The 12,089-nt window shown below is 43.8% G+C and overlaps 1 long non-coding RNA gene across 1 annotated transcript in view; it reads left to right on the forward strand.

The window, feature by feature from the left end:
* Positions 1–11,883, forward strand: part of LOC141198534 (uncharacterized) — a 55,567-nt gene extending 43,684 nt beyond the window's left edge. Inside the window, exon 3 of the long non-coding RNA XR_012270481.1 lies at positions 11,569–11,883. This is a non-coding gene — a long non-coding RNA (uncharacterized lncRNA). The remainder of the gene's footprint in view (positions 1–11,568) is intronic.
* The last annotated feature ends 206 nt before the right edge of the window (positions 11,884–12,089 follow it).

The raw sequence follows: 12,089 nt of genomic DNA on the forward strand, positions 1-12,089 counted from the left end.
ACCATATTTATTTATATTCGTCTTTTTGACGCGTGTTATTCCATTTTTTGTTTGGCGGTATGATGATAAAGCATTGTTTTTTGCTTCGTTTTTTTTCATTTTTTTTACCGTGTTCACTGAAGGGGTTAACTAGTGGGACAGTTTTATAGGTCAGGTTGTTCCGGACGCGGCGATACCAAATATGTGTACTTTTATTGTTTGTTTTTTTTTTTTTTATAATAATATTTATTGATGGGTACATTATATTTTTATTTTTGGTGGATTATTTTTTTAATTTTTTTTTATATATTTTTACAATTCTTTTTTTTTTTTCACTTTCTGATAGTTTTTATACTTTATTACTTTGTCCCACTATGGGACTTTCACTTTTTTTTCTCTGATCGCCTGCATGGCACAGGAATGCAGCACCATCCCTGTGCCATGCAGGCTGTCAGTGCTGGACAGGGAGAAGATAGTTTGGAGATGCACTGAGCATGTCCAAACAATCTTCCTGCTGTCTGGTGACCCGGATGTTGTCATGACGACATCGGGTTGTCATGGCAACATCCTGGAAGCCACGGCAGACAGCGCTGGAAGCCAGAAGAGGAGGTGAGTATCTGCGATCACCTCCCCTTGCCCCCGCAATGCTGCGGTCGACTTCGATCGCAGCATCGCGGGGGTTAATGTGCTGGGAGCGGTGCCTGAGCGCTCCCTGCACATAGTACCGGGTGTCAGCTGTGACAATCAGCTGACACCCGGCGGCGATCACGCCCGCACAGCCTGTGTGCGCTCGTGATCGCCATGATTTACTAATACGGGTCTGGCTCTAAAGTCCCAGGGCACAGACGCGTATTAGTACGTCAGATGTTGTTAAGTGGTTAAAAAACAAACTAAAATAAAACAGTATAAACACTGTCAATTCGAAAATCTTGAATTCAGAGCTGTTCAGTCTGTGGTCTAAAAGTATAAGGTCTTTTTTTACAAATAAAAAACTCATGTTTTTATAAATGTCTGCCATCACAAGAAAGAATTTGGAGTGGAAGCTGAATGGCTCTTTTTTCTACAGCTCATGGCAAAGGTGTATGTGATGGTTAAGAAGGCAGCGTGCAACGTCTTGCAGCTCGGGCTAGACTCCAGAGGCCATATTCAGACCACATCTTAACACACCGCCAACTATTCAGCTGCAGTGAGAAAATATTCCTAACATTCAGTTCATGTACTGTACAAACCAGGACTACAAAGAAGAGGAGATTTTGTTAAAACATTAGTTACAGGAAGTAGAACCCATCACAAGAACTTCACAATACCACACTTTCATTCCACTGAGTGACACAGAAATAAAAACATTCATTCAGCAACGACAGTGAAGTCCATGAAGTGATTGAAGATGGCACAAGATTGGCAATGGTGACATAACTGGTTATGTGACCTGTGAATATGATCAGCACTGGTGGCTGCCGGCTAATGTACTCTGCCAAGATTATGCTAATGAAGACGTAGAAGGGATTTTTCTGCATCCTTCTGGTCCGTCCCCTTCCTTTGTGTATCCAAGAAAACCAAAGCTATTAAAAGTAACCAAAAATCAGATATTAACTCAGGTGGACTCTAACACCATAACAACCATACATACTGACACAAAAGGAAACGGCCATTGTTATAAGAGATTGTTGACAAGATTAAATCTTGCCCAGTAGAAGGGACAAATTGATGAAACAAAAGGACTTACTATTAATTCAATTGTTCAGACTAGTTAATTTTGTTTTATTTTAAAGCTTGGTGATTTAACTACTATACTCTGTTTAAAAACTTGAAAAAGTACATATCTAGTGTTGTAATATTAATAATAAAAAAATTGAAACACGTGTATTTAAATAACCCTTTCTGACATTGTACGTAATAATACTGTCCTGTGCCCTGGGTCTTGTGGACCAGGTACTTATTATTACTTCTCATCTTTAATGAGGCACCGTGACCGGAGTCGTAGTGATCACATTTAAATTCTGGTGCATCTTACCTCAGGGTAGATGGCGTCGTCATCCTAGGAGGATGTCACCGCCCCCCTGCAACTATGACCGCTGTGATTGGCTGTAAGAGCACCGATCACAGGCTGGTGCCTGGCAACGCCAGGCCTCACCTGAGCCCGCTATGATTGGTGTTATCGACGATGACATCGATCGCACCAGTCACAGCGCACAGATGCGCTGTGACCTGGCTGTGACTGTCCTGCACTTCCTCATAGTAGCTGAGGACTTGTACAGGGCGGTCACGCTGTCAGATTGTGTGCCGTGCTGGGCCTTGTGGTGCGACAAAAGCCTGTGACCCCACAATTGCTGCTCCTGCTGCTAGCAAATAAAGAAGATAGAAGAAAGAAGATCCCTGCCTGATCTCTCCTCATCCACCTCAATCCCCCTCTTCCTCCTTTCCCCCTCTTTTTATCAAACTCCCCACCTCCCCCTTTCTGCCACCGAGTGATGATCAGTACTTGATTTTTGGCAGATTTTTTTTTTCGTGCGTCCTGCAGCGGCTGAGCATGGATCAATGACGCAAATCACTGATCAACGTCTGTGCTCGCTGTTTTCCAGGACTTTTTTTTGTCTCTGTCCATTCCCCCCCTCCTTTGCACTACCTCTGTGCGCACATCCAGCAGCTGCCGAGCATTACACTTTTTTTCTCCCCTCCCTTTGCACCACCTCCTTGTGCACATCCATCAGCCATCGAGCGTTAGTCAGTGATGCAGATCACTGATTCACACTCGTGTTTGCTGTTTTGCACTCCCCCTCCCTTTGCACCACCTCCGTGCGCACATCCAGCAGCCGCCAAGTGTTGATCAGTGGCGCACATCTCTGATCCGCACTCATGCTTGCTGTTTTCCACTGTTTTGTTTCATAGACTTTTTTTTCTCCCCCCCCCCCTTTGCACCACCTCCTGTTATTGCTTTTTTTCTTTAAAAAAAAAAAAGTTTACACCAAGCACTCTCACACACACAACTGAATAAAGTACTGATACAAACACCACATACATGAAAAAAAAAATGTTGTCCCGCTTGTCCCACACACGGTATTCAGTGAAGGAGCCATACACTACTTTCCTTGCCTTCAACACTGACCGTAAGGGAGAGGATCCCACCTTTCTTTATTTTTCCTCATCCTCGTCCCCCTCTTCCTCCTCGGGTGATTCTGAACCGCCAAAAAGACGCCCTAGGACAAAAGCTGAACCAGCGCCAGCCATTATTGACCCCATGTGGACCTAGACCCTCGAAAATTATGAGCCACAGATTCCGCATATTCTGGTGCAATAAGGAATCAAGTTTGACACCACCCGCCTCACAGAAATAGACTTTTTCAAAGTCTTTTTCTCTGAGGATTTTTTAAACCTGATGGTGGGCGAAACTAATTTGTACGCTCAACAATTTTTGTCACAAAACCACTCATCATTTTCTAACTTGAAGTTAGAAGTTTTGGGGCCTGGTCCTTCACATGGGGATACTGAAGAAGCTAGAAGTTCATTGGAGTGTTAACGTTTTGTATAACACTCCATTGTTCCGAATGGTCATGATCCAGACACGTTTTGAGACCATCCACAAATTCTTGCATTAAATGATAATGTACGTTGTTCTCACCGAGATGATCCCAATCATCTTTTCAAAGTTCGGCCGGTCATCGAAGAACTTCAACAACAAGTCTACTGAAATGTACATGCCTCAAAATGACATCTACGTGGATGAGTCCCAAATTCATCTTAAGGGGAGGCTTAAATTCTGGCAGTACCTGCGCACTAAGAGGGCCAGGTACGAAATGAAGCTGTACAAACTGTGTGAGAGTACCTCAGGGTACACCCACAAGTTTAGGGTTTATGAAGGAAAGGACTCCTGCATTGAGCCCACTGAATGCCCCCCTGTCCTGAGAGTGAGTGGTAAAATTGTGTTGGATTTGGTGCGCCCACTGCTGGATCAAGTTTATCACCTCTACGTGGATAACTTTTATACCAACATCCCACTCTTTAAGTCCCTCTTTGTGTGAGGTACCGCAGCCTTGAAATACTGTCCGCAAAAATCAGATGCCTCTCGAAGATGCTAATTGGGCAGCTGCTCAGAAGGGGTGAGAGCAGAGCCCAATGCAGCAACCACATGCTGGTGGTCAAGTACTAGGACAAGAGGGATGTCCTTCTCTTGACCACCATACATGGTGATGGCAGCACTCCCAGCACTGTACGAGGTACCTCTACACAGGTCGTCAAACCAGATTGTGTACTGGGGGGGGGGAGTTGATCTCTCTGATCAAGTCCACCAGCCGTACAGTGCTTTGAGAAAGGCCAAGGTGTGGTACAAGAAGGTGGCCGTGCACATCGTACAGATGGCAATGCATAACACTTTTCTTTTATCACGATGTGCAGGCCAGACCGCTACATCGTATTTTCGGTTCCAGGAGGTAGTGATCAAGGCCCTGTTATTTGGCAATGAGGAAGGAGCAGGCCCCAGTAATTCCGGAACTGAAGGTGCTCGTATAGTACAATGCCAACATTTCCCGGGGGAAGTCCCTCAAAGCAGAAAAAAAGGTAAGTCACAAAAGAGGTGCTGAGTGTGCTACGGAATGCGACACCTGCACTGACAAACCTGTCCTGTGTATGAAAGAATGCTTCAGCCTGTACCACACATCCATGGGCTACTAAATTCATTTCTGACTTACACAACTGATATATGACAACTAGTGTTGAGCGATACCTTCCGATATCGCGAAATATCGGATTGGATCGGACCGATACCCAAAAAATATTGGATATCGCCGATTCCGATACTGGAAACCAATGCAAGTCAATGGGACACAAATATCGAAATGAAAATAAACCCTTTCTTTCCTTGTAGGTTAATTCTACATGAAGGAAAACAACTAAGAATAATGTAGAATGTATTACATGAAAAGCCGGCAATTCAGCAGCGGCATACAACGGTACCTGACAATTTAGAACAGAAAGAATAGAGCATCACACATAGATTAGATAGATAGAAACATGTCAGTCACATATATAAGAAGTACAGTGACAGTGTTGCTTACTGTACTTGTCATTTAGTGTTAAAGGATTTATTAAAAAAAATAATAGTGTTTTCATGCACAGTCTCTTTAAAAAAGCCGGCCGGCAATTCAGCATCGGTACCCGACAATTTAGAATAGAAAGAATAGAGCATCACACATAGATTAGATAGATAGAAACATGTCAGTCACATATATAAGAAGTACAGTGATAGTGTTGGTTACTGTGCTTGTCATTTAGTGTTAAAATAAAGGATTTATTAAAAAAAAAATTGGCGTGGGGTTCCCTGTAATTTTAGTCTTTAGCGGAGGTTAAGCGGATGGCTGGGGCAGATGTTTGAAGCCTGGGAAGGGGGTAATACCCACGGAGCTTCCCAGGCTACTAATATCAGCCCCCAGCTGAATACCTAGCCTTTACTAGCTATTAAAATGGGGGACCCCCAAAAAAATGATGTGGGGAATCCCCTATTTTAATAGCTAGCAAAGGCTAGGCAGACAGCTGGGGGCTGATATTAGTAGCCCAGGAAGGGTGCCATGAATATTGGCCCCCTCCCAGGCTAGAAACACCAGCCGTCAGCCGCCCCAGAAATGGCGCATCCATAGGATGCGCCAATTCTGGCACTTAGCCTCGCTCTTCCCACTGCCCTGTAGCGGTGGCAGTGGGGTAATAGGGCTGGGGTTGATGTCAGCTTATAATGCCAGCTGACATCAAGCCCAGGTTAGTAATGGAAAGGCGTCTGTAAGACACCCCCATTACTAACCCCATAGTCAAAGTTAAAAAAAAAAACACAAACACCCAGAATAAAGTCCTTTAATTGAAATAAACACACAATTCTTTATTGTTCTAAATTAAACCATACTTACCATCACGCCCATTCCAGCTAAAGCCAACGATCTCCTGCAATAAAAGTAAAATAATAAAGCAACTTCATCCTTACCTTTCGATGGTTCCCAGGATGGCTCCAGCTCTGCTACATTCACATGACAGGCTGGATCGCAGCCGAAAGCTGCCATCCAGCTTGCCATGCCGCAGACACTGAGAAGCGCAGGCATGCTTGCGCTCCTCAGTGTCTGGCTGTGACGGCATAAAGATGAGCCGAGGTCATGTCCAATGAACTCAGCTCACCTCATGCACGTCACTGACAGCGTCGGAGAATTCTACTGCGCATGCGGTGAGCGTGAGAGAATTCTCCCAAGGTGTCAGTGACGTGCATGAGGTGAGCTCATGTCCAATGAACTCAGCTCACCTCATGCACGTCATTGACAGCGTGGGAGAATTCTCCTGCACTCAGCGCTTGAGCAGGAGAATTCTCCCATGCTGGGATGGCATTGAGATGACAGGCTGGATCGCTGCTGAGCGCTGCCATCCAGCATGCCATCCTTCATAGACACTGCAGAGCGCAGGCATGCTTGCACTCTGCAGTGTCTCTGAAGGATGAAAAGCTGGATGGCAGCGTTCAGCTGCGATCCAGCCTGTCATCTCAATGCCATCCCAGCGTGGGAGAATTCTCCTGCTCAAGAGCTGAGTGCAGGAGAATTCTCCCACGCTGTCAATGACGTGCATGAGGTGAGCTGAGTTCATTGGACATGAGCTCACCTCATGCACGTCACTGACAGCATGGGAGAATTCTCTCACGCTCACCGCATGCGCAGTAGAATTCTCCCACGCTGTCAGTGACGTGCATGAGGTGAGCTGAGTTCATTGGACATGACCTCGGCTCATCTTTATGCCGTCACAGCCAGACACTTTCTCAGAATCAGTGGGATCCGTTAAAGCGTTCCAGAGTTATTACCTCGTAAAGTGACACTGGTCAGAATTGTAAAAATTAGCCTGGTCATTAACGTGCAAACAGCCTTTAAAGGGGTTAATATTGCTTCTTTTACTTTAGTATTAAACATATAAAAGTATTGTCCCAAGGAGAGATCCCAACTTGAGTCCTTGTACAAATGTAACCAAAAACACAGGTAACACTTATACCTATTTAAAATTTTTTATAACATAGTAGCTATTGAACCTGTTCTACGCCCGGGTGGCGAGCATTTTTATTGGTATATGGTCCCCCATCCTGTTATGTGCTGCCCCTATTCTGCGCCCCCATCCTGTTATGTGCTGTCCCCATCCTGATATTTGTGCTGTCCCCATCCTGGTATTTGTGCAGCCCCCATCCTGGTATTTGTGGCTCCCCATTTTGGTATTTGTGCTACCCAATCCTGTTCCCCCATCCTGTTATGTGCTGCCCCATCTTATCCTGGTATGCATGATACCCCTCATCCCTATCCTGGTATGCATGGTACCCCCTCATCCCTATCCTGGTATGCATGGTACCCCTCATCCCTATCCTGGTATGAATGGCACCCCTCATCCCCAATCCTGGTATGCATGGTAGCCCTTATACCAATCCTGGTATGCATGGCACCCCTCATCCCAATCCTGGTATACATGGCACCCCATCCCTCATCTTGGTATGCATGGCTCCCTCATCCCTAATGCTGGTATGTATGGCCTCCTTAGCCTTATCCTGGCATGCATGGGCCCCTTACCCCCATCCTGGTATGCATGGCACTCCTCATCCCCAATCTTGGTATTCATGGCACACCATCCCTCATCCTGGTGTGCTTGGTACCCCTCATCCCTATCCTGGTATGCATGGTACCCCATCCCTCATCCCTATCTTGGTATGTATGGTACCCCCTCATCCCCATCCTGGTATGCATGGCCCCTCATTCGTATCCTGGTATGCATGGCCCCTCATCCCTATCCTGGTATGCATGGTACCCCTTCATCCCTATCCTGGTATGCATGGCCCCTCATTCGTATCCTGGTATGCATGGCCCCTCATCCCTATCCTGGTATGCATGGTACCCCTTCATCCCTATCCTTGTATGCATGGTATCCCCTCATCCCTATCCTGGTATGCGTGCCACCCCTCATCTTCAATCCTGGTATACTTGGGACCCCTCATCCCCAATCCTGGTATGCATGGCCCCCCTCATCCCCAATCCTGGTATGTATGTTCCCCTCATCCTCAGTCCTGGTAAGCATGGCACCCCTCATCTCCAATCCTGGTATGCTTGGCACCCCTCATATCAATTCTGGTATGCATGGCTCCCTCATCCCCAATCCTTGTATGTATGGCCCCTCAGCCTTATGCTGGTATGCATGGTACCCCTCATCCCCATCCTGGAATGCATGGCATCCCATCCCTCATCCTGGTATGCATGATACCCCTCATTCCCAATCCTGGTATTCATGGCACCCCTCATCACCAATCCTGGTATGTATGGTATCCCTCATCCTCAATCCTGGTATGTATGGTACCCCTCATCCGTATCCTGGTATGTATGGTACCCCTCATCCCCAGTCCTGGTATGCATGGCAAATGTGTCTTCAGTAAAATGGCGCCGGATAGCGCGCTATGCGCATGCGCCGGTTCCGACCCCGCATTCCTGACCCAGTCTCCGGCCAGAACAGAGGTGCCGGGGCAACACACCTCCCGGTTAGGTAAGTATGAAAGTATGGCGCCCTAGATCGCGGTATGCGTTCAGTGCTTACGCTTACCGCGATCTCCGGCGCCATACACTCCTCTTACCTGTAATGGCTCCTTTTTAATTTGACTCCTCAAAAACAAAATATTAGCAAACATAATCTTGTGACATGTCAAATTAAAGCTTGTACCTTTCTAAACAGAACGGTGGGAGATCTCTTTATCTTATTTCTAACCCGAGATATGACATATCAAAAATTTATCATTATGCAAGCCCAAAATTCTAACTTTTTCAAAACTTTAGAAATCTATATAAAATTAACTACCTTATTTTGAAATTCACTAAATTAGCACTGAAAAAAAAACAAAGAAAAAAAAAATCCGAAGACATCAGGTAAAAAAAATATTCAGATTTGGATCACTTGACAGAAAATGACCCATATGGGGTATTTCTACATTCAGCTAAAATTGTGGGACAATTTTTTTTGTGCTATTTTTGCCCAGTGTGAAAGTGTAAAATCTGGGGCTAAAACAAAATTTTGGTGGTAAAAATTTAATTATTTTTCTTCACTGCCCAATGGTATGTGGAGTCGGTAAGCCAAACCTTCGACTCCTCAATTTCCATGACACCGACTCCACCTTCGACTCCACGACTCCGGCTCTGACACCCTCATACATGGCTCATGTTTAAGTGATAAATTTACGGTATAAATTTCCCTTCAGAGCTTTGCACTGTGCCTCAAAAGTAGTTTTGGACCACATATAGGGTATCTGCGTACTCAGGAGAAATTGCACAACACATTTTGGGGTCCATTCTCTCCTGCTATCCTTGTAAAAATGAAAAAACTTGCGGTTAAAGCAATATTTTTGTGAGAAAAATATATATATTTTTTTTAATTTTCACAGATCAGTGTTGAAAAATTCAGTGAAGTACCTGGGGGTTCAAGGTGCTCAACACACATCTAGATAAATTCCTTAAGGGGTCTAGTTAACAAAATGGGGTCTCTTGTGGTGGGTTTCCACTCTGTAGGCACATCAGGGGCTCTCCAAATGTGACATGATGTCCTCCAATGATTTCAGCACATTTTGCATTTCAAAAGTTAAATAGCACTCCTTCCGTTCTGAGCCCTGCTGTGCGCCCACACAGTAGTTTTCCCCCATCTATGTTGTACTCTTGGGAAATTTTACAGTGTTTGGGGTCCATTTTCTCCTGTTACCCTTGTGAAAATAAAAACATTTGGGTCTAAAGTAAATTTTTTGTGAAAATAGTTAAATGTTAATTTTTTCCTTCCACATTCCTTTAGTTCCTGTGAAACAACTGAAGGAAGGGTTAATATACTTGAATGTGGTTTTGAGCACCTTGAGGGGTGCAGTTTTTAGAATGGTGTCACTTTTAGGTATTTTCTGTCATATAGACCTCTCAAAGTCACTTCAAATCTGATGTGGTCCCTAAAAATGAGAAATCGCTGGTCAACTTTTAACTTTTCTAACTTTCAAACAGAAAAAAAATATGTTTTAAAAATGATGCAGATGTAAAGTAGACATGTGGGAAATGTTATTTATTAAATGTTTTGTGTGACATATCGCTCTGATTTAAAGGTATAAAAATTACAATTTTAAAAATTGCTAAATTTTCGCCAGTTTTCAGATTTTTTTCTCTCAAATAAATACAAGTCATATCGAAGAAATTTTAACATTATTATAAAGCAGAATATGTCATGAAAAAAAGAATCTGAGAATCAGTGGGATCCGTTGAAGCGTTCCAAGGTTATTACCTCATAAAGTGACAATGGTCAGAATTGAAAAAAATGGCCTGGTTAGGAAGGTGAAAACAGGTTCTGGGTGAAGGGAATAAAAAATAATTTACAATATTTTTTTAAACCTTTTTACTTAATCTCTCTATGGGACTTTCGCAGCTCTGATCACCATAATAAAGATTCTAAAGCATAGCAATGCACAAGCATTGCAGTGATTTATAAACTGTCAGTGCTAGTTAGATCATGCACTGCTCTTGATCTAATTGGCTTGCTAGCACTCGTGACCCAGATGTCATCATGACAACGTCGAGTCACCATGGCAATGATCGGCCCCTGCCTTGTAAATGCCGCGATCGATATTGATCGCAGTGTGTAGGGGGTTAAACTGCCCTTCAGTGAGAGCTGGGTGTCAGCTGTCAGAATCGCTGAACACCCGGCGGTGTTCGTGCTCCCACAGAGTCTGTGCGTGACAAATCTGGAAGTACTTACCAACCTGGACTTATGGATACATCGAAGGTCGTGAAGGGGTTAAAGTAAAGTCTGTTAAATGGAAGCTGTGACATAAGTGCTCAGCGCAGAGCATGGGATAATTGTGAACTTAGCCTTAAAAGCAAAATGTTATCTACTGCAAAATGGTACCAAGAAAAGCTGCCACTCAACTCACAAAAAACAAGTTTTCACTCAGTTTCATCATCATGCAGTTGAAATATACAGATTTCACTCTGCAACACCAATTGCATTCTGATTTCTGGAGAACACCTGTGCAGTCCAACCGCAACTGAGAGGGTGTAATTTCCAAAATGGCTTCACTTGCAGCAGGTTTCTGCTGTTTTGGCAACCTCGAGGCTTCTCAAATGTTACATGGCAGTCTCAAAGCATTTTTGCCAAAATTCTGCATCAGAAGTCAAGTAGCCCTCCTTTTCTTCCGAGCCCTATGGTTATGGTGTGCCCAAACAGTAGTTTCCGGCCACACATCGGGTGCCGGCATATGCAGGAGAAATTGCACAACAAATTTTGGGCTCCAATTTCTATACTTGAAAGGTTAACAAACTTTTGAATGTGGTTTTTAATACCTTGAAGGGTGCCGTTATTAAAATGTGGTCTTGATTGTGGGGTTTCTGAAATATAGGCCCCTCAGTCACTTCAGAACCGAAGTGATCCATTCTAAAAAAAAAAAAAAAAAAGATTTGTAAATGTTATTGAAAAAATGCTGCTGAACATTTAAACATGTTAAGAAAAGGGATGTCAGAAATGTTGCTGACGTAAAGTAGACATGTAGTAAATGTTAGTAACTATATTTCGCATTTTGCTTGCTGGCAGGTATGAGCTTGTAAGGAGAGTCAGCGAGAGGCTGAAAGGGAAGCCTAAACCCATCTACGTGTTTGAGGAGAAGTACCCCGACTACTATTTTACTGATGGTAAGGTGTATATTTGTGTGTGTTTTGTTGTACACGTTTGTACGTATGTTTTCCTATGAAGTGCTGCATCGGGGAGTAATGTTTAGGGCTCACTCACACTGGCGTAAAACACGGCCTTGAGCTATCCAATATTTTATCGAATAGCACTCAACCCAATATTATACTAAGGGGCAGTACATAGCACCGACTATTTTCTCATGCCAATTCAGTATGAAAAAACAATTGCAGCCTGCACAGGTATGCAGCGATTGGGTTTATGAAAATGTTTTCAAATTCAATGACTGTTTTAATAAATTTAACCATCACATATGGATAATGCACAAAATGCGCATGAAATTACCTACAAGTGAGATGAACAAGGAAAATTTTTACTGTAGGCAAAAATGCAAACAATATTATAATTTAAATTTATTGAACATTCAT

The sequence above is a fragment of the Phyllobates terribilis genome, unplaced genomic scaffold, assembly GCF_046119375.1.
Source record: "Phyllobates terribilis strain yellow unplaced genomic scaffold, ASM4611937v1 Scaffold_95__1_contigs__length_6072419, whole genome shotgun sequence".
Taxonomy (NCBI): domain Eukaryota; kingdom Metazoa; phylum Chordata; class Amphibia; order Anura; family Dendrobatidae; genus Phyllobates; species Phyllobates terribilis.